Raw genomic sequence first — 27067 nt, forward strand, 5'->3', positions numbered from 1 at the left:
GGAAAAAAACTGGAAGACACACAAATTCATGGAAGCTGAATAACATGTTACTAAATAATGAATGGGTCAACCATGAGATCAAGGAAGAAATTAAAAGATATCTCGAGACAAGCAGTCCTAAGAGGGAAATTCATAGCATTGCAGGCCTACCTAAAGAAACAAGAAAAACCATTAATCAACAGTTTATCTTCACACTTAAGCGATCTGGAAAATGAAAAGCAAAATAAGCCAAAAGGGAGTACAAGGAAGGAGACAATAAAGATCAGAGCGGAAATAAATGAAATAGAATCCAGAAAAACAATACAAAAGATCAATGAATCCAAGGGTTGTTTTTTCATTTTTTTCTTTTTTATTTTATTAAATTTATTGGGGTGACAATTGTTAGTAAAATTACATAGATTTCAGGTGTACAATTCTGTATTACATCATCTATAAATCCCATTGTGTGTTCATCACCCTGAGTCAGTTCTCCTTCCATCACCATATATTCGATCCCCCTTACCCTCATCTCCCACCCCCCACCCCCCGCCCCCCTTACCCTCTGGCAACCACTAAACTATTGTCTGTGTCTATGAGTTTCTGTTTCTCATTTGTTTGTCTTGTTCTTTTGCTGTTTTTGGTTTATATACCACATATCAGTGAAATCACATGGTTCTCTGCTTTTCCTGTCTGACTTGTTTCGCTCAGCATTCAGAGTAAGATTTTTACTGATATATCCCCTCACGCAAGGCAAGTAAGAGAAAAAATAAACATGTGGGATTACATCAAATTAAAAAGTTTTTTCATAACAAAGGAAGCCATCAATAAAACAAAAAGCGATCCTACTGAATGGGAAAATATATTTGCCAATGATATATCCGATAAGGGGTTAATATCCCAAATTTATAAAAAAACTCACTCAACTCAACTCCAAAAAAATCAAACAACCCAATTAAAAAATGGGCAGAGGACATGAAGAGACATTTTTCTAAAAAGAACATACAGATGGCAAATAAACATATGAAAAAATGCTCAACCTCACTAACCATCAGAGAAATCCAAATAAAAACCACAATGGGATACTCCCTCATCCCAGTCAAAATGTCTATCATCAATAAATCAACAAATATCAAGTGCTGGCGAGGATGTGGAAAAAAGGGAACCCTTGTGCACTGTTGGTGGTTTTGCAGATTGGTGCAGCCACTATGGAAAACAGTATGGTTCTATATCAGGAGGAAAAACTGAGGGTTGCTAGAGGGGTGGGGGGGTGGGGATCAGGGGAAGGTGAGGGGTTTAGAAAATAGTCGGTAACCACAAGATGGCCATGGGGTTTTGAAATTTAATTTGGGGAATGTACAGAGGGATAGTGGATGGGGGGCGGGGGGTTCACACAGTGTGAGGGATATAAATGATAAACGTCTAAGTTTTGCTTTGTCTTGTGCACCTGAAACTAATAAAAGAAAATCTGAAAATGGAACTACCTTATGATCCAGCAATCCCACTCCTAGGTATCTATCCAGAGAAATCCAAAACTCTAATTCAAAAAAAATTATGCACTCATATGATTATTTAAGCACTGTACACAATAGCCAAGACATGGAAACAATTGAAATGCCCATCGATAGATGACTGGATTAAGAAACTGTGGTACATTTATACAATGGAATATTACGCAGCCCTAAAGAAGAAAGAAATCTTACCATTTGCAACAACATGGATGGACCTAGAGAACATTATATTAAGTGAAATATGTCAGACAGAGAAAGACAAATACCATATGATCTCACTTATATGTGGAATCTAAAGAAAAGAATAAATGAATGAACTAATCAGAAACAGTTTCGGAGACATAGAGGAAAAACTGAGGGTTGCTAGATGGGGGGGTTGGGAATAAGGGGGAAGGGGAGGGGATTAGAAAGCAGTCAGTAACCACAAGATGGCCACGGGGTTATGGAAGTTAATTTGGGGAATGTAATCAATAATGTTGTAAAGGTTTTGTAGGGTATCAGATGGACATTGGTCTCGTTAGGGAGACCATCTCAGGGAAGATGTAGACACCTGATCACTGCACTGTACACCTGAAGCTGAAGCTGAACAATAATGAATGTTAACTACAAGTTTATATATATACATGTGTATATACTTACAAGAAGCGGAGTACAGCATTAGGAATAGAGACAGTGGAAATGTAATGTCTTTGTGCGATGTCAGAGGGATAGTGGATGGGGGGAGGGGGATTGACACAATGTGAGGGATATAAATGATTAATGTCTAACTATTACTCTATTTTGTGCACCTGAAACTAATAAAAAAACAACAAAACAAGAACAAAAGCAAAACAAACAAGGGAACAAACAAAAAACAGTTAAAAACTGAAAAACATGAAAAAACAAAACTAAACAAACAAAAGAAATGCAGAACAACAAGAGTAGAAAAAGAAAGAAGAAAGGAAAAAAGAAAGGGAGAGAGAAAGAAAAAAAAAGAATGAAAAAGAGAAGAAATTTAAAAAAGGAAGATGAAGAAAGAAAAAAATAAATTGCTAAGTCCAGCCACCACTAGTCTATGTTGCAGAGCAGGTCTTGTCTTAGCACTGTCTCCCCTGGCCCTTGAAGGTTGTCTTCTGCTGTAAAAACCTCCTCCATGCATCTTGCAGAGGTGGGGTCGGCCACCAGGTATCCAGAGTGTCCCTGGCAATGCATCTCTAGGTGAGCAGGGCAGACTTCCAGTGTGCTATTGGGTGTGGTCAGTTGTTTCTACAGAGTCAGTGCATTCTCTGTCCCAGCCCGTGAAAATGCACTGAGAACACCACAGCCAGAGCTTCTGAAATCCCAGTTTGTCCTTCAGCTGAATGCTGAGCGTATGTCTGTGCTGCTCTGATTACCCATAGGGATTCACCCAGAAAGGTGGGAGCGGGGTTGGGTGTGGAAAGGCGGCTGGAGCTGTAGGTCTGATGAGCCTAGAGCTGTCTCATCCCGCTCCCACACCAAGCTTCTTCCCTGTCGCCTGAGTGGACTGGATTGTCAGTGCAATTCTGAGGGTTGTAGATATTTTGTTCTTTAATCCAAAACTGCTGTTTCTTCTGAAGCCCAGTTCTAACTCTGAGGAGGGTAGGGGTGGGGCGATTTCTGTGAGGGTGGAAGGGAGGCAGCCAGGCTCCTTGTCTTTGTTTTCTGCTTTCTGCCCACTCATGATGGCTTAAACCTCTGTTCTCACCTGAGATCTCTGCCTTGAACACTGGATTCAGCCACCTTGTATGCTTATCCCTCAGGCAGAACTGTGGGTCACAAGAGCTGTGTCTGGAGCCTGAATTTTTCCCTCTCCCAAGGCTGCGGCTCTGGTGTGCATCCTGGGTCCCTGCAGCCCGAGACCCACATCTTTACACTTCCCCCTTTCTTCCTCCCCCACTAGCTCAATTTGCCCACATTCAGTTGATTTACAGCGTGAGTCTCTCAGTCGTACTTGTGCAATGTGCAGGGAGTCCTTTGTTGAATTATAGCTGTTTAATTTGTTGTAACATCCAGAGGAGATTTCAAGAAGCACTCCTCATGCTGCCATTTCTGTGCCATCTATATCTGTTAATTCTTATTATTGCTATGTGCCAGGCGTTGTACTACACACTAGATGTACATTGATAATTAAAGCAGATTAGGCTCCTGAACTCTTGGAGTTTATGGTTTACAGAGGGAAAATGCATTAAATAAATAAATAAATAAATATGTAATTATAAGTTTTCGCAAAGTGTAAGAAGTAGATAAACAGAACACAGTAATATAGAGTAATGGGGAGTATGGGGTCTATGCAAACAGGCATGGAAGGCCTCTTTGAGGAAATAGCACCTAAGCCTGAAGGAGGAGGAGGACTAAGCCATCCAATGATCTGGTTGCATAAAAGAGGTTGAGGCACAGAATTATCATATTTTCTATTTTTTTTCAAGACTCTTTGTTTATACCTGTTGACCCAGCATACTTATTACAGCACCTAGTTTGGACAACAAATCATACAGTCACCTTAAGCATAAGGAACACCATATGTCTAAACACTGAAAAGGAAAGGATTTTGTATGTTGCAAGACTGTGAAGAGACTAGTAGAACTAAATGAGTTGAAGAGGTAGACAGGAACCAGAATTAAAGTAAAGGAGGAAGGAAGGAATGAAAGAGAACAGGGGACCAGCAACCCTTAGGAGGGGGTCAGCAAGATGGGAACCAGGAGCAAGAGGGCAACAATAGTAGAGTACAAGCAAATGGGAGCTGCCATTTTGAAAATTAGATATATAGATAGCTAAGCACAGCAGTAATTCAAGTGTTATTGCAATACATGTGTTTTGCAGATTCACTGGACCTCAACTGTGTTCACTGTGCTAGTTCAGAAAAATATCTGATTTGCTTTTTTTCCTGTCATGTACTGAAACAAGCAAGCAAGACAGAGACAGACTCCAAGTGAAGAATGACTCAGCCAATTAACTGCAAAAGGGTTCTGGCCCCAGCATTTATTAACAAGTACTGAGTGAGTGAAGATAGCAATGTATCCCTGGAGACCTCTTGGGCTATTGTGTGCAAAAGGAACAGTGGTTCAGATGTATTATTGTGTCCACATATTGATGTGTCCATGTGTCATTGCACTGATCTATCTGAGAGAGATTAGAGTTGAAAGGCAGAAACTCCTTCAGGGCAGCATATCAGGCCTTTCAGGGACTCCATAAGGGTCTTTGAGCCAAAACCCAAGTACCTGCACCCGTCTTCAGGTATAGGAAGTGAAAATCCAATGGAAGGTTGACACTGGGAGAACTTGCCACCTGGAGAGGCTAAAGTCAAATGGAATAGGGTAACAAGTTCCAGCACTGACTTTCTATTAGGCTACATGACTTTGAACAAATATCTTTACCTCTCTGATCCTCATTTTCCTCATCTGTGAAAGGGAGAGAAGTCAGGTCCATCACCTTGGTGAAGTTCAAATGCAAATAACCTATGTAAAACATCTAGCATAGTTTCTTGTACATAGAAAATATTCAGTCAATCGTGGTCATTATTGGTGATAATAATGATGACTACCACCACTACCAAAGGCTAGATGGGACAGTTCCAGTATTGCCTTGTCAGTCTGTAGCCTACTTGTATACTTTAACTATCACATTGCATAGCCTTTAACTATTTCTACTGAGGTGCTCCTCCTTCCCCTCTTGAATATCAAACCTTACCCTGCCTTTCCAAAGAACCTAGCTAAAACCTCCTTTTGTCCAGGAAGCCATTGTCATCACCCCAGCAAGTACAAAGTACACTCTCTCCCTAGCTTCCACACCTTACAAAATCTGTCAACTGCCTTAATTTTGGCATTTAATTCCATGCTGCCTGATATGATTTTATTATTTCATATTTACATTGTCTCATCTTCCCAACTCATTATAAACCTTTCACTGATATTTCGTACTTAAATTGAAAACAAAGATTCATGCCTTCTGCCCCCGTCTACTCTCACTGAAAAACAAGACAATATTGAATTTCTGCCTAGAGAGAGTAAGTAGATATAACCCAGCTTGACTCTGTCACCAGTAAAAAAGACCTTATGGATAACTGACATATTTCCACACTGAGCCTATCAGCCACCTTCATGCCCTTCACCATCTCTCTCTGCAACAAGAAACTCAGCAGGAAGTTGTGCTGTGGTACATTTAATTTCAAAAACAAATTTTACTAAAGGGGTGGCTGGTTAGCTCAGTTGGTTAGAGTGTGGTGCTCTTAACAACAAGGTTGCTGGTTCAATCCCCACATGGGCCAATTGGAGCTGCACCCTCCACAACTAGATTGAAACAACTACTTGACTTGGAGCTGATGGGTCCTGGAAAAACACACTTAAATAAATAAAAGTTTCTTTAAAATTGCTACATAAAACAGAGATGTTTTACTAAGATGAGAGTGATATGAGGCAAAAGAAGCAATAACAGCTTACAGGAAAATAGGTCTGACTAGAAATAAGGAAGAAGGAGAGAATATAAGTCAGCATTACACCAGTATTTTACCCAAACACATCTTCTGAGATCTTCCAGTCTTCCACACCCCCACCATCAATTACATACATCTTTGCAAGCAGAATCATGTGGTGGGAGGAACAAAGGGAAAGAAAAATAGAAGACATGAACTAGAGAGAAAACAGTACAAGAGAAACAGCCACCTAACAATAAATGTTTTCCAGGTCAGTCTGACTAATATCGTCATGGAAACATTTGCATGGCAAGTCACATGGCTCAGGTTGAGAACAATGGATGGACTGAACAAGGATACTCTAAAATTATTTTCAAAGAAATACCATATTATTGGTCTGAGGTACAAAGCATAGTCTAAGGTCATTTGTATAAGGGAAGTAATGTGTGAAATGAGCTAAGTTAGAAAATTTACAATTCACAACAGGCTTTCAGCATACAATAATGTATATGACAGATGCAATTCTTTTACAATAGAAAACATAATTGCTGGAGCCAGCAATTGAAGAGATGTGTAAGGTATAAAGTTATTTCATAGATTTCTCAAGATGTAGTCAATACTATGCTTTGGAAGCAGTGTGATGCATTGGTAATACCACAAACTTGAGAGCCAGATGGATCTGGGTTCAAACACTTTCTCCATCACTGTGGAGCTTTGAACAATTCCGTCTCTACTCTAGGTACTAATTCTGTGCTTGCAGTTGCAAGGTTACTGTGATGTGTAAATTAGATGCACAGTGTCAAGTACATTGTAATGTTCTTCATTGCTATGATCAACTATTATCCTATGAGCCAATGTAAACTACACGTGGCCACACATTGGCCTTTCTTCCAATGTTCTCATATATATGTTTTTTCTATTTTCTCCAAGGAATAGAGCAGAGGCTTTACTTTCTCCTCTTGCCTATAATTGAATTAGGTAAACAGCATATGCTCAATGAACACTTGTTGATTGACTAAATCCTCGACTTTAGCCTTTACTTTGAAAAGGCTCTGATTTACATTTAGGTCTGTTCTACTCATGAGTGAGATCATGAGACTTCAATTCTATACCATTAACATTATCCTCAGATACTTGCTGATAGTGGCACCTGTCAGCAAGAAGCACCCAGCCTTTTTCCTCTAGTGGAAAGAGACAGAGGTCTGAACAATGCAGTACTGGAATCATTTATGAAATTCTGCCTTCCAGAAATAAAGGAAGATAGACTAAAAGAGGTAAGAGAATAAGGACACTTTAGGGACCTGATGTTGTTCTTGGACTTTAATACTCACAAAGTCATAATCAACACAACCCTATGAAGTAAACTATTTCCATTTTACTGATGGAGAGCTGAGGTTCAGATAGTTTAAGTAACTTGTCCATAATTACACTGATGGTAATCTAATTTAAAGTGAATTGTATGAGAGTGCACATGCATGCTTTCAAGTCAGTGCCTGCATTGCTGTGGGAAGGCCAGATGAGGTGAAAGTCATCTTTACTGGAAAGCAGCCAAGCTGGAGAAATGGGCAAGGTGGGGGTAAATAACAATGTTCTGGTACCATGAGGTTTTTTTTAGGGGGGGGTGGGCAGCTGTGGTGAGAACAAAACTTTAAGCTTCTAAGCAAAAAGTTCTTATTTTTCAAAGGCTTCCATTAACTTATATCAGCTTCAGGATGGCCCCAGGGAGGTTAAACCTGCTATCCCTCTGGCAGATAACCCAGCTTCTGCCCTCCCAAGCAGTGGAACATGGGTATGCCTGAAGCCCTGAGTTGAATATCAGCATTCACTTCTGTGTGGCAGCTGTTGGTTTAAAGGATGATTATCAGGGTCAAAATTAGGGGAGGGGAGGAATCTGACGTTTTTTGTAACTTTACCTGCAGATATCGTAGATGGAGATAGCCCATGCAACTTTGAGATGTGGAGTATTTTTAAGCTGATAAGGAAGTGTTCCATACAAATTTAGTATTAATATTGTATAAGGCACCTGCAGGGTTGAATTCATCAGCTATTTCAGCTGGTTGAGGGGACTGGAATCACAGTAGTATAATAACGATGGCAACTGAGGTGATTAATAGGATCAACATGCAGTAAAAGAGGTTCCAGGATGATCCCAGAGAAACAGGGCCATATAATTTATGCCATAGTCTGCGTGTTTTTGTACAATTTAATGCCAAAATTCAGAGATATTGAAAAAGAGCAGGCAAGAACCCCCGTAAGCTAATATTTCTCCTCAACTTTAATGGTCTGAGGATGCTAAAGAATAATGGATTGGCATCAGAGCCATGCTCCTCTAACAGGTGAGACTGTCCAGGCCTAAGATCTAATGCAGGTTCAACAGTGGATTGCACATCTTCTCTTCCATAACTTGTACTTTCTCTGTTGAAAAGACATTAGGCTGAGTCCTTGGACATTTTCCCAGGAGCTCTTGGTGATGTGACAGTTCTGTTCAAAGGCAGGGCATCTCTCAAGGCATTGGGGAAGTAGATTCTACCAACATTTCCCCAAACAAGTACTGATAGGGGAGGGGGGCTATTAAGAGACTTTCATGTCCTCTTCTAAGGCCTTCAGCATTGGTTGAAATGTTGACTTCTTCAACTGAGGTCTTTGGGAACGATGACAACCAGTTTTGGGACCCATCATCTTCAGAATTACCTGGGTAAAACCCCATTATATGGAGATGCTTTCGTAAAGAAGGTTTTGGGAGATCAATCAGGTGGTCAGATTTGTTCTCTCAAAGACCATGGAAACTGGGCAGGGCTGGCAAAAGAACCCGAGTAGTAAGATGAAATTTCAGTTTTTGTTTCTTTATTTGTTAGTGGTTACCAGAGGGTAAGGGGGGAGGGTGGTGGTAGATGAGGGTAAGGGGGATCAAATATATGGTGATGGAAGGAGAACTGACTCTGGATGGTGAACACACAATGTGATATATAGATGATGTATTACAGAATTGTACACCTGAAACCTATGTAACTTTACTAACAATTGTCACCACAATAAACTTTAATTTAAAAAAAGATGCACTTTAAAATATATGAAGTTTTGTTTCAGATTGTCTTAGATTCAAATTCTGTCTCTGCTATTCACCTGTTATGTGATATTCAGGCCAAGTATTTCACCACTTTGAGCATCAGTTTCTTTACATGCAACATGAAGAACATGCTTCCCATCTCACAAAGTCTTGATGAGAATTAAATGGGATAATTTATATAAACTATTGTACCTGGCATATAGTAGGTTCTCAATAAACACACTCCCAAATGTTTCTTAAGCACATTCCCTAGTAACCTCTGTCCTCATTTCCATTCCATATCAGTTTTCTTTTTGTGCACCCTAATTCGGATTATATTATACTTCAATGAAGCAATAGAATTCTAGGGAGGCCAAGAGACATACTCAAGAATACATAGTGAATAAATATCAGAGATGAACAAGGGTTAGAGCCTGAGTCTGGATAATGGCAGTTCTAGATTATTCCTATTATGTGAGCTTTCTGTTTGTCAGCTGTAGCTGCCTCTCATAGAGATATGTAATTGCTGTTAATTCTGTCAGAAAATAGCAGGGTGCTGACCAGACTGGGCAATTCCATTGGCTGGATGGCAGTTTACAACCCATCTGCCTTCAAGAGCCATGCAAAGAAGAGGAACAGCAGTTCCAAAGCACACTAATATTCAATTCCATGATGAGCTGGGCATGGGAAGCCCTAGATCTCATCTTTTCCAAACTAGGAACTGTGTTGCCAACAGCTATTTCCAAGAACACAATGGAGAGATTCACTTAGCTAATGTCCCTCCATGCAGCAGTGAGCAAACAGGTGCTGAATTGTGGAATTGCCTTCCATTTGTATCAAATGGGAAGTTACAGAGGAACATCATGCCTCATTATAATTATTGATTTTTAAAAGAATTTTGGGATGTTGTTGCAAACAGCTACCACAATAAAAGCAATAAGTGAGTTCATAGAACCTGTATCAACTAACACAATGGAAGAAAAGCATTTTAAAGTTCCTTAAAAACAACTAAAAAGGAATGAAAATATGTAGGAAAAAGAAATAAATTAACTACCTAGAAAATTACGCTTGGATTATTTGAATGGCTAAGTGGATGGAAAAACAACTTCACCTCCTCTGCCACCAAGTATATAATTGCTTGATTCATACACATGAATACACACACACAAAACCACACACACACACACACACACACACACATTCTCAGTCTTCTAAAAATCCACAACCCTTTTTCATGCCAGAGAAAGCCTCTGTTAAAAGCAGCGTTGCCATAGCAACTATGATTTGGGCAGCCTCAGCTGCCTCTCAGGCTGCCAAATCTCCCTGGAAGATCTGAGAAAACAGAAAAAGAAGAAAAATAATTTAAAAATTACCCTGGAATCAGAATCACTAATCACTTAGCTCCAAAAAATATTTCATTTTATTGTTTCATTAATTTAAAACTTATTTAGTACCTACTTTATATCAGGCACTATATAAGAAAGAAAGAACACACCAAAATACAGTTCCTGTCCTTTGGGAGCACACAATTTATAAAAGATAGACCTATAAATATATTTAACAAGATACAGTAAAAAAATATAAGTAACATGTTAAGAAAACAAAAAGATGAATTAATTTCACCTGGAGATAAATCCTAAAGAGCTCCTCTGTGGAGGTGGCATGAACATAGGTTTTAAAATGTGATTAAGTTTTATAGGCAGAGAAGGAGGTGGGGGAAAGGCATTCCAGGCAGAAGCAATAGCATAATCAAAGGCTTAGAGATGCGAGAGTCGTGGCGTATTCCGGATATAGTTCATTATGGCTAAAATAAAAGGTAATATGGACAGAAAAATGGTTTGAGACCAAATGATAGAGACCTGAAATGCCACATTATCAAGTTTTAACTATCTGGTAGATAATAGGGAACCATTAAGATATTTGGAATGCCCAAGTGACATAACTAGGTAAGATCTGAAAGAAGGAAGGTAACTATGGTTGAGAAAGGTGAGAGACTGGAGGCAGGAAAACAAGTTAGGAAACTAGCAATAGTATTTCAACGAAGAGATAAAGACATAGGATGAGAATTTTGAAAAAGGGTGGCATAGACAAAAAGTCAATTATTAACATAGGGAAAATATACAAGCAGGTGACTTCTGGAATGGCTGCATGAAGAGATTCAGGGACCTCCAGATAAACAAGCATAACTGGTGAAAATCATTTAATTAAAAATCACAGTTTTCAGAAAATTTCCCAAGGACATAGAGCTAATACAGAAATATGTATTCAAGAAAATCTATTAAGTCTTAGAAAGAGTGAAGACTATGGCACTTAAAAGCCATAATCCATTCACTCCCATTTACTTCCCTACCAACTCAGGATGACAGAAGCTCCACTCTGAAGGGGTGTGGCCAAGAAGACAATGCTCCCTCTGCCTAGCTCCCAAACAAGGGTCATAGTATATCCTCAGGAGTGGACAGTCATATGTTGTTTTTTGTTGTTTTGTTTTTTATCTTGATTTCTGTGTTGCAGAGGCTAAATATCAGACAAGAGCTCCTCGTAAATCAGGGGCTCTCTTCCTCCACCCAGCCTCAACGCACAGGTTGTAGACTTTATCCCAGGTATGGCAGGTTGAGACTAATGGGGCTCCAATTGTGTAATCCCCAACTCCCTTTTAGGGAAGAAGTTCCATGATGGGAGGCAAGCTGAGAAGACTGGAGGCTTTGTACCCCATCCAGGAAAATGTTCATAAAGCAGAGGTGGTACTTCAAGAGATGTGGGCCAGTGCTCCTGTCTCCAGCTCCAGAGCACTCACTCAGAGATTTTTCAGGCTATTATAATGACCTAATAGCAGCTGTGAAATTCTCCTCCCAAAAATGGCCTTATTTGTAGAGGGATGTAGGGAAGTTCAAACATAAGAGCACATTAAACATAAAGCAGAATTTGGTAGTAAGCAAGTAAGATGAGGATTGTAGCTCCATGTGAACAACAAACTAAACCAAATATCAGCTGACATACCAGACAAACAAACAAACATTATAAAACAGGATGACGTTATAGAAATGGTGGCATGAGGTGAGCCTCTTGAAATCTCCTCTGGAATTTACAACAAATTGAACAACTATAATTCCACAAAGGACTCCCTTCACAACACACAGGCAAGACTAAGAGACGCACAACTCAAATCATCTAAAAGTGAGCAAATTGGACAAGCAGGGAAGGAGGGAAGCAGGAAGCGGGGAGACACGGGCCATGTGGGCACAGCACTCAGACCTAGCTAGAGCTCCTAGCTCCCTGCATTCCGGAGCTACTGCAGCTATGGGAGAGGAAAGAATTTGGACTGCTGGCACTCCCCTTATGTCCCACGGTCCCGCCTGAGGGATCAGCATATAATACGGCTGAACCCAACGCTCACAACAGAGACCTCAGAGCAAAGATTAAGGGAAGGGTCAAAATGGCAGTTTAAGCCCTCACTGACAAGCAGAGGACAGAAGGCATAGGTGAGGAGCCTAGCCAACCCCTCCCTACCCTCCCAGAGCTCCCCGCCCCCCACCAGCCCAGTGCTAGAAGCAGAATGGTAGCAGTATAAGATCAAAGGAACATTTTCAGTTCTGAGAACTGCAGCCCACAGCCATGGACTCTCAGCTAGTCCTGGTGAAGGGAAGGGAGCCCAGGTTGCAAGATGGGCTATGCTGATGGTCGCAGCCATTGCTCAGAGCCACCTCTCACAACCCAAACCGCCCCCACCCCCTATCTGGGTGGATTGCTGCAGGGGTAAACAGAGCCACTGAAACACACAGGCCCTGAATCTGGTGCAGCAAGAGCTTTTGAACATCAGAAACTTTCCACATCCCCCAACAACGGCGGTGCCCTGAGACCCAGGCAACCTGCTCACAAAGGAGAAGCCCACCTTCCAGGGAATATCCCCATTGTGTGATAAGCCAGAACACTGCAGAGAAAATATAACACTACAGCATGAGAGCAAATTAAACTCTGCAGTTGAAAAGAAAATAAAGCATTCTACCAACACCTACCGGAAAGCAAAGGAAAGACATCTTCCTACAAACATGTTGTAGAACCCACTCCTGTAGATGCGTAGGAAGAGAAATAATAATTCACTAGTTGCCATGAATATCCAATGAAACAAGGCAGCTCAGAAAGAAAATGAAAAGTCTCCAGAAAACGAACTTAAAGACATGGAAATATGTGACTTAAATGACAGAGAATTCAAGATTGCAGTTCTGAAAAAACTCAACGAGATGCAAGAAAACACAGACAGGCAGGTTAATAAACTCAGAAACACAATCAAAGAACAAAACGAACATTTTACCAAAGGGATTGAAATTTGAAAAAAGAACCAAATAGAATTTCTGGAGATTAAGAACTCAAAAAAATAAAAAAGGAGAATTGAATAGCCAGTTTAGGTATTACCTAAGCGCTATTGAAATGACAAGATGGAGGAAAGAATTAGTGACACTGAAGATAGAAATCTGGAAATGACACAGAAGGTCTGCCTGGGAACATTTGGGGATGTAAACTCTCACAGTGGCTGGGGTACGTGCTTGGCCTTGGAAGGATTGGCTACCCTCCCAAGGATCAAGAAAATATTTACGGGACTTGGAGCCTGGCCTTCGCCTTGGCGCAGGTGGGCTGAGCTCCGATATATCTAATCTCGTACCAAGGACTGGCCCCGGCTCCTAGCCAGATCTGAGTCCTGTTCCTTGTGTTGTTAACATGTATGCATATTGGCTCTTTGCCGCTGTTGTTAGTGAAGTCCTCAAAACCCCAGAAAGCCGAGGCAGGCACAGCAGTAGTCGTTTCCCGGCCGCCTTGGCTGCTGCAAGCTATCCTGCCCGTGCTGATGACTTTACTTGACTGGGATTTCACCCACACTGATGAAGGGCCGGTGCTGTTTCTGCGCATGATGTTTTGCCTGTGCTGATGAAGGGCTGGTGCTGTTTCTGTGCATGTTGTTTCGCCCGTGCTGATGGAAGGCCGTTGCTGTTTCTACGAAGCGAATTGGCTGGTCCCTGGTGGTATGATGAATTGCCTTGCTTGTTAGTGGTATAATAATATACCCCCCTAATCTCTGTCTTGTCTTACTTACTTTCACTTTGTAAAAAAACTCTTTAGCCCCTTCATCCCGGCTTGTGGTGGTGTGTCTTGCATATTGGGCCTTGAAATTAAGTCTGTGCACAGCAATCGATAATACTTATTGATACAATCCTTTAGATAGAAGGAAGAACAAAGATCCTTCCAGCCATACAGAAGCTGAGGGAATTTTCTAACACACGACCTGCACTGCAAGAAATACTGAATGGGGCTATGCAACCTGAAACAAAAAAGCAAAAGAATACAAAACCATGAGTAGTATTATGAAGAGACAGACAGAAACAGGAAATGGCAACCTCTACACCAAATAAGACACTATACAGTTAAACATAACTAAAGGGTAAGGAAGAAAAAAACAACATAAAGAAAAAGATAACTTGCTACTGCAGCGCAGGAATCAACTCGCAGCACAAATAGTGATAATTAGTGAAAAAAATAAAAGTGGGGGATGGGCAGAGTAAAGGTCTGAGCCGGCATAAGGGAATGGAGACACTAAGCATGCTGTCGAAAATGGAATACTCTAAATATGAAACAATCTTTTACACAACTTAATGGTAACTACTCAAAAAAAAAAAAAGTCCAGAACAGAAATGCATAATATAATAAATGAAGAAACAGGAAAAAACCATAGAACACCACCTACTGAAATAATAGACAGCAACAAAAAGGCAAAGAAACGATGGACACACAGTCCTAGCAGAAACCCAAAGACAGAATGATAGGAAATCTTCATTTATCAATAATCACTGTAAGTATAAATGGACCAAAATCACCCATAAAAAGGCACAGAGTAGCTGATTGGATCAAAAAACTAAACCCAACCATATGCTGCCTCCAAGAGGCATATCTCAGCTACAAGGACAAACATAGACTCAAAGTGAAAGGGTGGAAATTGACACTCCAAGCAAATGGTACCCAGAGAAAATCAGGTGTAGCCATAATGATATCAGATGAAACAGACTTCAAGGTGAAAAAGATAACAAGAGACAAAGATGGACATTTCATAATGGTGAAGGGGACTGTACAACAAGAAGACATAACAGTCATCAATATTTATGCCCCAATCAGGGAGCACCGAAATATACCAAGCAACTACTAACAGAACTAAAGGGAGAAATTGACCAAAACACAATTATACTAGGGGACTTAAATACATCATTGACAGCTATGGATAGATCATCCAAACAGAAAATAAATAACGAAATAGCAGCCCTAAATGACACATTAGATGAAATGGACATAATTGACATTTATAGAGCACTTCATCCTAAAACATCAGACTATACATTCTTTTCTAGTGTACATGGAACATTCTCAAGGATAGACCATATATTGGGACATAAAATCAGTCTCAACAAATTTAAGAAGATTGAAATCATACCAAGCATATTCTCTGATCACAAGGCTTTGAAATTGGATATCAACTGCAAATAGAAAGCAGGAAAAACACAAATACACGGAGATTAAACAACATACTTTTAAAGAAAAACTGGGTCAAAGAAGAAATTAGAGGAGAGATCAAAAGATACATAGAAACAAATGACAATGAAAATACATCCTACCAAATTTTTGGGATGCAGCGAAAGCAGTTTTAAGAGGGAAATTTATCTCATTACAGGCCTATCTCAAGAAACAAGAAAACTCCCAAATAAATAACCTCATGTTACACCTTAAAGAACTAGAAAAAGAAGAACAAGTAAAACCCAAGGTTAGCAGAAGAAAGGAAATAACAAAAATTAGAGCAGAACTAAATGAAATAGAGAACAAAAAGACAATAGAAAAAATTAATGTGACAAAGAGCTGGTTCTTTGAAAAGATTAACAAAATTGACAAACCCTTGGCTAGACTTACTAAGATAAAAAGAGAAGACACTAATTAACAAAATCAGAAATGAAAAGGGAAGTTATCACGGACACCACAGAAATACAAAGGATCATCCAAGAATACTATGAAGGACTATATGCCACCAAATTCAACAACCTAGAAGAAATGGACAAGTTCTTAGAAACATATAGCCTTCCAAGGCTGAACCATGAAGAACTGGAAAATCTAAACAGACCGATCACCAGTAACGAAATTGAATCAGTCATCCAAAACCTTCCCAAAAGCAAAAGTCCAGGACCACATGGCTTCACTAGTGAATTCTACCAATCCTTCAAGAGGATCTAATACCAATCCTGCTCAAACTCTTCCAAAAATTTGAAGAAGAGACAGTACTCCCTAAGTCACTTTATGAGGCCAACATTACCCTCATATCAAAACCTGGTAAGGACAGCATAAAAAAGGAAAACTACAGACCAATATCTCTGATGAATACAGATGCAAAAATCCTAAATAAAATTCTAGCAAATCGAATACAACAATGCATTAAAAAGATTATTCATCACGACCAAGTGGGGTTCATCCCCGGGGCACAAGGATGGTTCAACATACGCAAATCCATCAATGTGATACATCACATAAACAAAATAAAGGACAAAAATCATATGATTATATCAATTGATGCAGAAAAAGCATTTGACAAGATACAACATCCATTTATGATTAAAACACTTAATAAAATGGGTATAGAAGGAAAATACCTTAACATAATAAAGGCCATATATGACAAACCCTCTGCTAATCTCATAATTAATGGACAAAAACTGAAGCCCTTTGCTCTATGTTCAGGAACACGACAGGGCTGTCCCCTATCACCTCTGCTTTTCAACATAGTGTTGGAAGTCCTTGCCAGAGCAATCAGGCAAGAGAAAGAAATAAAAGGCATCCAAATTGGGAATGAAGAAGTTAAATTATCACTCTTTGCAGATGACATGATGCTATATATAGAAAACCCTAAAGACTCCACCAAAAAGCTATTAGAAACAATCAACGAATACAGTAAAGTTGCTGGCTACAAAATCAACGTACAAAAGTCCATTGCATGCTATATACTAACAATGAAATCTCAGAAAAAGAAATACAAAAAACAATTCCTTTTGCAATTGCAGCAAAAAGAATAAAATACCTAGGAATAAACTTAACCAAGGATGTGAAAGACCTATATGCTGAAAACTATAAGACATTTTTGAAAGAAATTGAAGAAGACACAAAGAAATGGAAAGACATTCCGTGCTCATGGATTGGAAGAATCAACATAGTTAAAATGGCCATATTACCCAAAGCAATATACAGATTCAATGCAATCCCCATCAAAATCCCAATGGCATATTTTAAAGAAATAGAACAAAAAATCATCAGATTTGTTTGGAACCACAAAAGACCCCGAATAGCCAAAGCAATCTTAAGAAAAAGAACAATAATGGAGGTATCACACTTCCTGACTTTGGCTTGTACTACAGGGCTACAATAATCAAAACAGCATGGTATTGGCAGAAAAACAGACACATAGACCAATGGAATAGAATTGAGAACCCAGAAATAAAACCACATAAATATGGACAGATAATTTTTGACAAAGAATCTAAAACATACAATGGAGCAAAGACAGCCTCTTCAATAAATGGTGCTGGGAGAATTGGATAGCCACGTGCAAAAGAATGAAACTGGACTGCTATTTGTCACCATGTACCAAAGTTAATTCAAAATGGATCAAAGACTTAAGCATAAGACCTGACACAATAAACTGCATAGAAGAAAACATAGGTACTAAACTTATGGACCTTGGGTTCAAAGAGCATTTTATGAATTTGACTCCAAAGGCAATGGAAGTAAAAGCTAAAATAAATGAATGGGACTATATGAAACTTAAAAGCTTCTGCACAGCAAAAGAAACCATTGACAAAATAAAGAGGCCACCAACTGAATGGGAGAAGATTTTTGCAAACAGTGCCTCCGATAAGGGCTAGTATCCAGAATATACAAGGAACTCATGCAACTCAACAACAAAAAAACAAACAACCCAATTGAAAAATGGGCAGAGGACTTGAAGAGACATTTCTCCAAAGAGGACATACAAATGGCAAATAGACATATGAAAAAATGCTCAACATCACTAATCATCAGAGAAATGCAAATCAAAACCACAATGAGATATCACCTCACCCCAGTCAGAATGGCTATCATCAACAAGACAAATAGTAACAAATGTTGGAGAGGCTGTGGAGAAAAAGGAACCCTCATACACTGTTGGTGGGAATGCAGACTGGTGCAGCCGTTATGGAAGGCAGTGTGGAGGTTCCTCAAAAATTACGAATAGAATTGCCATATGACCCAGCAATCCCTCTCCTGGGTATCTACCCAAAAATCTGAAAACATTTAGAGATAAAGACACCTGTGCTCCAATGTTCATTGCAGCTTTGTTTACGGTGGCCAAGACATGGAAACAGCCAAAATGTCCTTCGATAGATGAATGGATAAAGAAGTTGTGGTATATATACACAATAGAATACTATTCGGCAGTAAGAAAAGATGATATAGGAACATTTGTGACAACATGGATGGATCTTGAGAGTGTAATGCTGAGTGAAATAAGTCAGACAGAAAAAGCAGAGAACCATAGGATTTCACTGATATGTGGTATATAAACCAAAAACAACAAAAGAACAAGATAAACAAATGAGAAACAGAAACTCATAGACACAGACAATAGTTTAGTGGTTGCCAGAGGGTAAGGGGAGTGTGGGGTGGGAGATGAGGGTAAGGGGGATCAAATATATGGTGATGGAAGGAGAATTGACTCTGGGTGGTGAACACACAATGGGATTTATAGATGATGTAATACAGAATTGTACACCTGAAATCTATGTAATTTTACTAACAATTGTCACCCCAATAAATTTAATAAAATAAAATTAAAAAAAAAAAAGAAATAATATGCTTCATGCATTGCCATGGAATTTGTAAACCTCTTTTATAAATTATAAATTACAAAGGGAATGTGTTCCTAAATCCCCTATGTTTTATGGATCTGTTTAATAATATCATCAGCTATAATAGGTTTGTGTTCTGTAACTTGTGTTGCATGAATGACATAGTCTTTTAGATGACTTGGAGGCTTACGCTCCCTCTGTGTGGTTGTGATTGGGGGTCTAAGGATTGTGTTTCATCTGGTTTACTAGGAATCTTAAATGCTCCAGTCGTATCATAGTCCAACTTGGTGAGGTGTACCAATTTTTGTTTTTCCTGTTCCAATATGTGTTCCTCATCGTGCATCATAATGATATCATCAATGTAGGAGATAATAAGAGAAGAGTATTTGGAGTTGTCAATTTGTGATGCCAAAATGGAATGTGCAATGACTGGACTATTCAAGTATCCCTGTGGTAACCTATTGCATTGATATTGTGCACCTTCTCATGTAAAGGTGGTATATTCCTTGCTGTCCTCTAATCAGAATCACAAAGAACATATCAGACATATCAATTGTCACACAAAATTTGCTGTTTCTCTAGGTAATTTTATTAATTACCTCCTCAGGGTAAGGCAATGCCCCTGGCATCTTGGAACTATTTTTATTAGTATTCCTGTAGTCAATAGTCAATCTGTATTGACCATTTTGTTTTAAAGCTGACCACACTGGGCTATTAAATCTGTGAGAGCGACTTTTAAGAATTATGCCTTCAGTCACCATTTCTTGAACTTTAGCAGTGATTTCCCTATGCCCCCTCTTAAGAGGGTACTTTGTAGTAAAGCATTGTTCAATAGGTTTTGGTAATTTTGCTGGATCAATCTGGACAGATGCTAAATTACATTTGAAAATAACTACATTATTTTTTAAGGTTTTAAGTGGAACAAAGAAAGAAAATAAAAGTAGGTAAAATGTCCATCCTAGGATGTTTTCTAAATTTTGTCCTATATAGGCATAGGTGTTAATTGGGTTCCTATCATTATTATGTATAATGATATGAATTTCAAAGGCTTTGGAACGTGTACCCCCAAGCCCTTCAATATTGCAGGATGGAAATATTCCCAAATTCCTGCTATCTGTTTGATTCAACAGAGTAAACCGTGAGCCTGTATCGATTAAGAATTCTACCACCTGAGGATGTGAAAAAATGTATATATATAACTTTATATAAGGTCTATTATCCCTGGGTTGACCATGGATGTTAACTGTGTCCACCCAGAGGTTTACCTGTTTTTTGAAAATAATTTTTGAGTATATTGTACCTGTGATTGTTGATCATCTCTAGGATTCCATCTAGGATTCCTTTTGAGAGGTTGTCTTAGGGGTTGTGTTTTTCCCCTAGACATTTTGAAAATTAGGTCTCCTGTAGGAATTAATCTGAAAATTGGGATTCCACTGTGGATTCCCCAAAAAGTTATTCACCTGCTGATTTCTTGGAGTCCAATTTCTTAGAGAACATTCTGTGAACATATTAATAATGGGCCCTGGTTTTTGGAAAAATCTGCCATTCCAGGGCTTGTTAAATGTCTGCCTAGGGTTTTCCTGTTTCCTGGTTTTTCCCTGTGGCATAGAGCCTCTGTTGAAATTCCTGATTTGTGCATTGAATGTAAATTTCGTAATGCCGTGGAGTTCCTCTGCCAGTCTGAAGACTGTAAGTATATCTTCAATTATATCTGCCTGTGCTATTGAACTCATATATGACATTTTCAGTTGTGGCGGGGCTCCTCTGAGTATGGCTTTCTTTATTGCATTTGAAGCAGTAACCTGCATGGGAGTGTTAATATTTTTGTCATATATCATTGCCAGAATTGCCAATTTTCTAGTGACTTTAGTGGCTTGAGCTGTGTCCTTCCAGTGTAAACCACCCCCCAGGTAAGTTAGATCCACTGTAGTGTATGTGGCTTGCCAGGCCTCTGTGATCCAATCCCACAGTGTTTGTATCTCTGTTGGGTATGCCTGAATTATGGTCAATAGCTGTGCATTCAACTGAGGTTACTCAGTGACAGCTGATATTTGCTTCACGCTGTTCCTGTAAGCATGATAGTTTTTGCTCCTTTGTCTCAAATAGTGAGGAGCCATTCTGCATGTGCCAAATCTCTTTGTGAGAAATCAGTCCTCATGGTTTGGAGTTCTGCTCTAGTGAATTCTCTTCTTTCCTCTAGGTATTGTGGCACAACCTGTCCATGGTTATAATCTATGACCTGTTTTCTAGTTATTACTGGTCTAGCCTCGTAGACTTCCTCTGGGTCCCATGGGTTATTATAACCTCCTGGATCCTCTGGGTGCAGATTCTTTGGTTCCCATTCATCATCATTTTTAAACCTAACCTTTAGGTTTTCTACAGATCTGATAAAAAATTTCCTGGCCAGGGTTTTTCCTGTATTCCTGTCCTCATTGACCTATGAGAGGTTTTTAAGCAAAATTGCAGGAATTTCCTGTGTGGGCGCCCTTGAAAGTAAAGGATTCACGTTTTTAGGATTTCTGAGGTCCATCCATACATCGTTGGAGTTTTGTACGGGAAGCCATTTCCTGACTTCTACCTCCATCTCATACCATGGGTCCTCCTTATTAAGCACTGTATTTTACGTCTCCTAATACTAAGCTTCTTTTTTAGGGATTTAGCTAGGGTCCACATCCTATGGAAGAGAGAGACAGAGAGAGAGACAGAGAGAGACAGAGAGAGAAATAGCTAAAAGAAATAGAAAGTAAGCTAAAGAACTTTGGATGTAAGAAAATGTAAGCAATTATATTTCCAAACCAAAAATTTTCATTTCACAGTTCCACCTGTTAACAAATTCTGTCTCAACTTTTCCTCACACAATTCAGCTCTTTCATATATTATTTTGGCTATCCAACATGCCATACATTGTTACCCACTGTCATTGAGCACCAGATAGATTTTAAGAAAAAATTTACAAAGTCGTAAATTGCCAACTATGCCAATTTATGTTGTGAGCACCTGTAAGGTCAGTCGCTAACATTTCAGTCTCTTCTTGAAATCCAATGGGGACATTAACCACTCAACAGGGCCCTACATCCCTGTGTGGTACTTGTGATGCAAGTGGGGAACAAAGTCCTGGCATACAGGTTCAGATAGAGTGAGTAACACATTTTTATTTGGGAGCCCATGTCCTTCCAGAGACAAATGCTCTGGTAAGCACAGAAGGTTATACAGAATAGAATATAATTTAATAACCAACCAAGTCCCAGAGTCAATTGAGGTGGTGAAGGTCCCTGGTCTGGGAGAGGTGACTGGGCCCATGATAGGCCTGAGTTGAGCTGGTCTTGCAAGGAAGAACTTCTGAGAGTCCCAGAGTATGGCGGCTTGCCAGTTGTGGATGACTGTCGGGTAGTGTCTCACTCAGAGCCTCACAGAGGGTCTTAGCCTGAGTGCCCAGTGAGACTACTCACAGCATTGCTCTGAAGTTCTGTTTTAATTGTTTTTTCCTTGGACTTGTTTATATCTTAGGTGATAACCAGAAGTTGTTTTCCAAGAGGTTGTTTTTATCTCTTAGATGATAACCAGCAGTTGTTTTGGTAAATGTGTTTATTATTCAATTTTGTTTGTGCTCAGTTTCACACAAACACATGTTTTTTACTTCACTCTTATCAGTCTCAAAAATATGCGGCCATAGTCCTGTCCCTACTAGTAAACAACTTGTTTTGCAAACCTCAATCCAACATATATAATACATTTTATATGCTCTATACAGTGGCATATAATCCTTCATAGTATTCTTGGATGATCCTTTGTATTTCTGTGGCATCCCTGGTAACTTCCCCTCTTTCATTTCTGATTTTGTTTATTTGTGTCTTTTCTCTTTTTATCTTAGTGAGTCTAGCCAAGGGTTTGTCAATTTTATTAATCTTCTCAAAGAGCCAGCTCTTTGTCGCATTAATTTTTTCTATTGTCTTTTTGTTCTATATTTCATTTAGTTCTGCTCTGATTTTTATTATTTCCTTCCTTCTGCTGCGTTTGGGTTTCATTTGTTCTTATTTTTCTAGTTCTTTCATGTGTAATGCAAAGTTATTTATCTGGAATTTTTGTTTGTTTGTTTCTTGAGATAGGCCTGTAATGATATAAATTTTCCCGCTTAAAACTGTTTTTGCTGCATCCCCAAAATTTTGGTAGGATGCATTTTCATTCTCATTTGTTTCTATGTATCTTTTGATCTCTCCTCTTATTTCTTCTTTGACCCAGTCATTCTTTCAAAGTATGTTGTTTAATCTCCACATATTTGTGGTTTTTTCTGCTTTCTTTTTGCAGTTGATATCCAATTTCAAAGCCTTGTGATCAGAGAATATGCTTGGGATGATTTCAGTCTTCTTAAATTTGCTGAGGCTAGTTTTATGTCCCAATATATGGTCTATCCTTGAGAATGTTCCATGTACACTAGAAAAGAATGTATAGTCTGATGTTCTAGGATGAAGTGCTCTATAAATGTCAATTATGTCCATTTCATCTAATGTGTCATTTAAGGCTGCTATTTCATTATTTATTTTCTGTTTGGATGATCTATCCATAGCTGTTAATGATGTATTTAGGTTCCCTACTGTAATTGTGTTTTGGTCAGTTTCTCCCTTTAGTTCTATTAGTAGCTGCTTGGTATATTTTGGTGCTCCCTGATTGGGGGCATAAATATTGATGACTGTTATGTCTTCTTGTTGTACAGTCCCCTTCACCATTATGAAATGTCCATCTTTGTCTCTTATTACCCTTTTTATCCTGAAGTCTGTTTCATCTGATATCAGTATAGGTACACCTGCTTTTCTCTCAATACCATTTTCTTGGAGTGTCAGTTTCCACCCTTTCACTTTGAATCTATATTTGTCGTAGCTGAGATGTGTCTCTTGGAGGCAGCGTATGGTTGGGTTTAGTTTTTTGATCAAATCTGTTACTCTGTGTCTTTTTATTGGTGAGTTCAGTCCATTTACATTTAGGGTGACTATTGATATGTGAGACATCATCCTACCAGAAAATCAGAGATACAATGATTCTTATCATTGTATCTCTGATTTTCTGGTAGGATGATGTCTCCATTGTTTCTTTATGTTTTTGTTGCTGTCTATTATTTCAGTGTGGTGATACTCTATGATTTTTCACTGTGTTTCTTCTTCTTTCATGTTATATATTTCAGTTCTGGATTTTTTTGAGTTGTTACCATTAAGTTTATGTAAAAGAAAGTTTCATATTTAGAGTATTCCATTTTCTTCAGTACATTTACTTTCTCCATTCCCTTGTGCTGGTACAGTCCTTTACTCTCTCCCCTTTTATGTTTTTGTTGTCACCAATTATCCCCATTTATGCTGTGAGATGATTTCTGTGCTTCAGTAGCAAGTTGTTTTTTCTTCTTTTTTTTAAAGTGTTTTTTACCCCTTCTTTACCCTGTATGTTATGGTTAAGTATATAGTATCCTATTTGGTTGTAGGGGTTGCCATTTCCTGCTTCTGTCTGTTTGTAATACTACTCATGGTTTTGTATTCTTTTGCTTTTTTGTTTCAGGTTGAATTGCCTCCTTCAGGTCATGTATTTCTTGTACTGCAGGTCATGTGTTAGAAAATTCCCTCAGCTTCTGTATGTCTGGAAAGACCTTTATTCCTCTTTTGTATCTAACAGATATCTTTGCTGGTTATATTATTCTTGATTCATAATTTTTCTCTTTCAACAGTTTGAATATTTCAGTCCACTCCCTCATGGCTTGTAGAGTTTCTGCTGAAAAATCTGATGATAATCTAAAGGACTTTCCTTTGTACATTGCTGTCTTCTTTACCTTGGATGCCTTGAGGATTCTTTCTTTGTCGTTAATTTTGACAGCTTTAATACAATATACCTTGGAGAAGGCATACTGGAATTGAAGTAATTAGGTGTTCTATTTGCTTCTTGGATTTGAGGATCCAGTTCTTTCCACAAGTTCGGAAAGTTCTCATTGACTATTTGTTTGAGTATAATCTCTGTTCCCTTCTCCCTTTCTTTTTCTTCTAGTATGCTTATTCTTATTCTATTGCTCTTCCTTCTGTAGTCAGAAAGGTCTTGTAGAGTTCTTTCATTTATTTTAACTCTTAAGTCTCTCTCTTCTTCCATCTGTGTCATTTCCAGATTTCTATTTTCGATGTCATCGATTCTTTCCTCCATCTGGTCATCTCAGTAGAGTTTAGGTAGTACCTAGGCTGGCTATCTCATTCTTCATTTCTTTTATTGAGTTCTTAATCTCCAGAAATTCTATTTGGTACTTTTTAAAAATTTCAGTCTTTTTGGTAAAATGTTCATTTTGTTCTTTGATTGTGTTTCTGAGCTCATTAAACTGCCTGTCTGTGTTTTCTTGCATCTCATTGAGTTTTTTTCAGAACTGCAATCTTGAACTCTCTGTCATTTAAGTCACATACTTCCATGTCTTTTAGTTCATTTTCTGGAGACCTTTCATTTTCTTTCTAAGCTGCCTTGTTACCTTGGTTATTCATGGCAATTAATGAATTATTATTTCTCTTCCTAGGCATCTTTAGGAGTGGGTTCTTCAATAGGCTGATAGAAAGAGGTCTTTCTTTTGCTTTCCGGTAGGTGTTGATGGAATGTTTTATTTTCTGACTGCTTATTTTATTTTCTCTCAAATTGTAGTCATATTTTCTCTGTACTGTTCCATCTTCTCACACAATGGGGTGGGTTATATGGAAGGTGGGCGTCTCCTCTGTGAGCAGGTCACCTGGATCTCAGGGCATCGACTCTGTGGGGGGATGTGGAAAACTTCTGAAGTTCCAAAGCTCTTCCTGCACTAGTTTCAGGGCCAGTGTGTTTCAGCAGCTCTGTTTACCCCTGCACAGATCTGCCCAGATAGGTGGGTGGCAGGGGCGGGATGGGTTGTGAGCGGTGGATCTGAGCAATGGTGGCAACCATCAGCATAGGCAGTCCTGCACCCAAGGCTCCCTCCCTTTTGCCAGAACTAGTTGGGCTGCGAGTCCATGGCTGAGAGCAAAACAGCAAGTATTCTGGTCTTTTGATCTAACACTGCTGCCATTCAGCTTCTAACACAGGAAAGGTCAGAGTGAGGTGCACTCTGGGAGGGCAGGGAGGGGGGACTAGTCTCAATGCCCACGGCTTCCATTCTCTGCTTAGCAGTGAGGGCTTAAACCACCGTTTTCAGCCTTCTTCCCTCAGGAGTCTTTGCTCCGAGGTCTCTGCTGTGAGCATTTGGTTCATCTGTGTTATATGCTGAGCAGCGGCTACGAGCTCTGGCCTGTGTCTGGCCTGTGGTCCGTGCTCCGCTTGCATCTCTGCAATTCCCCCTCCCTTTACCACCCCCCCTCACCCAATTTGCCCACCTTTAGATGATTTCAGTTGTGTGTCTCTTACTCTTGCCTGTTTGCTGTACAGGGAGTCTTTTGTGGAATTGTAGCTGTTCAATTTGTTGTAATTTCCAGGGAAGATTTCAAGTTGCACCTCTCACACTGCCATTTCTATGATGTAATCCCCTAGTCTATGCGTCTTTTGATCTTTCCTCTAATTTTTTTCTTTGAGGCAGTCTCTTTTTAAAAGCCTGTTGTTTAATGTCCACATATTTGTGGGTTTTCCTGCTTCCTTTTGGCAGTTAATATCCAATTTTAAAGCTTTGTGATCAGAGAAAATGCTACATATGATTTCAATCTTCTTAAATTTGCTGAGGCTTGTTTTATGTTCCAATATATAGTCTATCCTTGAGAATGTTCCACATACACTAGAAAAGAATGTATAGCCTGATGTTGTAGGATGAAGTGCTCTTTAAATATCAATTATGTCCATGTCATCTAATGTGTCATTTAGGGTTGATATTTCTTCATTTATTTTCTGTTTGGATGATCCATCCATAGCTGTTAATGATGTATTTAGGTACCCTACTATAATTGCATTTTTGTCAATTTCTCCCTTTAATTCTGTTAGTAGTTGCTTTGTATATTTTCATGCTCCCTCCTTGGGGGCATATATATTGATGAGTATTATGTCTTCTTATTGTACTGTCCCCTTTATCATTATGAAATGTCCATCTTTTTCTCTTGTTAACCAAGGTATCATTTTCTGTTACCTTGCTTAATCATAGCAATTAATGAATTATTATTTTGTTTCCTGTGAATCTACAGGAGTGGTTTCTGTAGCTCGTTGATATGAAGAAGTCTTTCTTTTGCTTTCCAGTAGCTGTTGCTGTAATGTTTTATTTTCT

Source organism: Rhinolophus sinicus, chromosome X (assembly GCF_036562045.2).
Source record: "Rhinolophus sinicus isolate RSC01 chromosome X, ASM3656204v1, whole genome shotgun sequence".
Lineage (NCBI taxonomy): Eukaryota > Metazoa > Chordata > Mammalia > Chiroptera > Rhinolophidae > Rhinolophus > Rhinolophus sinicus.